This window comes from Orycteropus afer, unplaced genomic scaffold (genome assembly GCF_000298275.1).
Source record: "Orycteropus afer afer isolate SDZICR_OR568_19922 unplaced genomic scaffold, OryAfe1.0 scaffold01210, whole genome shotgun sequence".
NCBI lineage: Eukaryota > Metazoa > Chordata > Mammalia > Tubulidentata > Orycteropodidae > Orycteropus > Orycteropus afer.
Window position 1 is genome coordinate 79,345 of NW_006922797.1, and position 4,408 is coordinate 83,752.

The following is a 4,408-nucleotide window of genomic DNA, read 5'->3' on the forward strand; positions in this document are numbered from 1 at the left end:
GTATAAATTTGGGAGGATTTGGGGGACATGTGTGTGACTTGACATAAGCAATTTTCCTATTCCAAAATATAGATATACTTTCATTCCCGAGGAGCTCTGGTGGCATAGTGACTAAGACATTTGACTGCTAACCAGAAGGCTGGCAGTTCAAATCCACCAGCCACTCCTCTGAAGGAAGGTTGGGCAATCTACTTCCCTAGTGATACCACCTTGGAAATCAAGGAGTGGTCGTTACGAGTCGGATCCGTCTCAATGGCAGTGGGTCTTTTCATTCCCTATTCCCCTATGCATCTTCCCTACAGCTATGCCAAGGAGAAATTCCTGGGAAGAGGCTTTTTTGTGTAGATCACCACTTTCAATGTATTTTTGTTGTTGTTGTTGTCCCCACCTCCCAGTTGATGGTTGGATTCAGTGACTGAATGCATAAGGACCCTAGAACCCCTTTACTGTAATGAAGACTCAGTCAACCTCCATTGTTCTACTGCCAAGTTGCAAGCTGGTGCCTCCCAGCTGAATGCAGCCTGCAGACTTGCTTGCTGCTTTCCACTGGGCATGGTAAGAATTTTTTGAATTAGTTGCCACCCTTGTGAAATCAGTGGATTTCACATAAATATCCAGAGTTGTCACTTGCAAAAAACCAGAAGCTCATAGCTAGCTTTGACTTCCCTCCTGATAACACGTGGCTAACTGTTCAGTTGGGCGGAGTGAATTCTGCCCAGTTCACCCCAGACCAACACTGTGACATTTACCAAATGAAAATATGCTATATGTCCAGCTAAATTTGAATTTCATATAAACACTGATTTTTTTAAGTGTCTATGCATTACTTATACTAGAAAATATATCCATTTTTTTTAAATTGTGATTTGGGTGAAGATTTACAGAGCAAATTCACTTTCCATACAGCCGTTCACATATACTTTGTCTTATGTCATTGACCACAGTTTACTACAATGCAACAGCTCCCCTCCCACTTCCTCCCCATAGTTACCACTTCCCAGTGTCCATCCCTCCATACACTCTTGCCCCCTGAGCTGTCTCCCCATGCATAAGCAGGCCATCTTTCTCCCATGATTGTTCTCTCCATGGACTGTATCTACTTGAGGTATATGTTTAACTCATATGCCTGTATTTTGTTTGGCTGGAAACCACAGGTGTGGGTTCAATTGCAGACCTGAAGGGCAGCTAGGGGCCATAGTCTCAGTGGTTCTACCAGGCTCTATCGGATCAGCAATCCTGGTCCCCACCTTTCTTTTTCTCCAAATAATTTTGAGTTTTGTTCCACATTGTTCTCCCTCTCTATCAAGGATCTCCTACATAGATCCCCTTCCAAGTGGATGACCGTGGTAGCCGGGCACCATCTAGTTCTTCTGGTCTCATAGTTGTATAGGCTGCAGATCGGATGGTGTACCAGTCTCTAGGACTAATTGTTTCCATGAATTTTGGTTTTTTTCATTCTTCTTTGTTCTGGACGAGGAGAGACCCATTGTTGCATCTAGATGGCAGCTTGCTAGCTTTTTAAGATCCCAGTCGCTACTCGCCAAAGTAGAAGGGGGAACAACGTTTTGTATAGTATGTTATGCCAATTGAGCTTGATGTCCCCTGTGACTATAGTCCCAAGCCCACAGGTTCACCTACTTGGTCCTTCTGGATAGCTGGCTGTGACCAAGCAGTGACCACACCCTTGCCCCTTGTCAGCTCTACTATACACCTGGGAATTCTGATCATTCACATAAACTTATAGGACCATTGTCTGCCAACCCTATATATGTTCTTGGATACACTCTCCAATTCATAGACATACCTAATAGTTCAGCCTGTCCACCCATCTATCCATACATATACCCATGTTTGCCTTCACTGACAACGCAGTACTGTATGTGCAAAAGGGTTCATATTTGTTGTCTCTACCTCCCATGTCTTTCTCATCCTCAGTGCTGCCATATTGGTCACTCACATTTGGTACATTGCTCTTCTCTTCACCCAAATCAATACTTATCCCTATCTGTCTAACAGCCTTCCCTCCCCTCCCCTCCCACCCCTGGTAACCAACAAAGAAAATTTCCTTCTATAGATAAACCTTTCCTTAAATTTTACAATAATGGAATAAGACAATATTTGTCCTTTTGTGATTGACTTATTTCACTCAGCATAATGTGCTCCAAGTTCATCCATGTTATGCGGTGTTTTGCAGATTCTACATTATTCTTTAGCATTTGTGTCCATTGTTTTTGTGAAATTAAGGGGTATGCTTATACTAAAAATTACACCCTCTCTTCACTTATCAATTAACTCATTATTGGACATTTTGCATTCATGACAGTAGTAAGAAAACTACTCCCTGACTCTTTTGCATATTGATGGCATATGTCTGGCAGTAATGAACACCAAGGTGTGAGGTGTGAGTAACATTGGGTATGACAGTTAAGGTTATGTGTCAATTTGGCTGGCGATGATTCTCAGTGGTTTGGCAATTATGTGATGATGTAATTTGGCAGTTATATAATGCTGTAGTCATTCCCCTTTTTGAGATCTGATGTGGTCATTTTCCTTTTTCTCATAATGCCAATTTTTGTCTAATGACCTACTCTTTGGAAACTGACCATGTGGATAAGTGAGGAGAGGGTGTATACGCTGTTTATCTGAAATTGAAATTGAACTGGTATTCTGTGTTTTATCTGTCAACACTGCCCATGCCTCTCCTGTCCCCACTTCCAGCTTCAATGGCCTGTGATCCTTGTTTGTGCTCTGTAGGCATCAGTGATGACCCTTGGAGTAGACAGAAAATTCCAGGCAGAGGTAATATTTGACAAGCAGCACTTATGTGTAATCATTGAACTGAGGTTTTAAGTTCAATTTTCCCCACATTTTGGGGCCTTCCTATAATAAAACCAGTGTAAAGAATGAAGTCATTCGGCCCCCATCAGTATCTTTGGGTGAGTTCTCTGAATGAGAATTTATGAGCAGGGAGAAGTTGGTTGAGCCCAGAGCACCTTTTGAGATTCTGGCTTCCTGTCACTGCTGGTGGAGTGCTTTCTTTCTTCTTCGTCTTCTTTTTTTTTTTTTAATTGTGCTTTAGGTGCAAGTTTACAGAGCAGAGTTTGTTTTACCTTCAACATCAGGTGTACATTTAGTTTCACTCCCCATTTACCATCCCCAACCTTAACCCAGTCTCCTCCTACCCAGTAACACTGCTGACATCATGCCCCTCATAGTTATGTACTCCTGTGAGTCCTGCATGTCCTCCATGCAAATGTTGCCCCTGTGGTGCCCCATGGTCGATTGCTCCAAGGGATACGTTTCCGTAGAGTATGTGTGTGCATCACCCTGGGTTGAGTGGTCTGTGTGTATGTCTTATTTACTATTGGGCTGAGAGCCAGAGCCTGGGAGTGAGTTTTACTCCAGGCCCAGAATGTATCCCAAGGCCATAGTATTGGGGTCTTATCAGATTCCATCTGACCAGTAATTCTTGTCATTATTGAGTTTTTGGATTTTTTCCCACATTTTTCCTCCCACTCCATCCTGGTTCTCCAGTTTAGATCCTTTCCTGAGTGGTTGTCATTGGTAGCTGAGCACCATCTAGTTGCTCTGGTCTCAAGGGCCATTTTGTCCTAGGGCTGATTGCTTCCAAATGCCCTGGTTTTTTTTTTTTTTTTTTTTTTTTTTGCACTCTTCTTTGCTTCTGACACTAGAAGATGATTAGCTGCATCTCAGATGGCCACTTGAAAGTTTTTAAGACCCCTGTCACTACTCACAAATGTATGTTGTGGAATAAGACTTTTAAGTATTTTATTGTGCCAATTGAGTCTGGTGTCCCCCAGTACTATGGTCCCGAGTCAGTAAGTACATCAATGTTTTGATTTACTTTTGCATATAGTGTTGATTTGCCCCTCTCCCCATTATTACCTCCATCACTTACTGTAGTAGTTAAAGTTGTGTGTCAACTTGGCTGGGCCATGGCTTTGAGTGGCTTGGTGGCTGCATATGGTTATTCTCTATGATGAGATTGGATATGGTATAATGAGCTCCATGATGGAATCTGCTGTGAGCAGCTAATTAGCTACCTTCAGGGTGTAGCCTGTTTCCAGTATATATGGAGAAGCTTTGAGAAAGATCTCTTAGCTTTTGGACACATCTGGATCTTGCATTTGGCTGAGTCTTTTCAGTTCCTGAACTGGAACCAGTAGCCTGCCGTATTGCCTACTACTCTTGCAATTGTGCCATTTTACTTGCTGACCTTGGGTTCGTCAACCTCAGCAGTCAGCAGCTACTTGATTTAGGAGATGCTTTCAGCCCCAGTGGGCCTGGAACAAGAGGCAGAGCTGAAGCCCAAGGTTAAGGGACTTTCACCCAGTCCCTAGAGCTAGCACTCTGAATTTGGACTTCTAGCCTCTCAAACAGTAAGAGA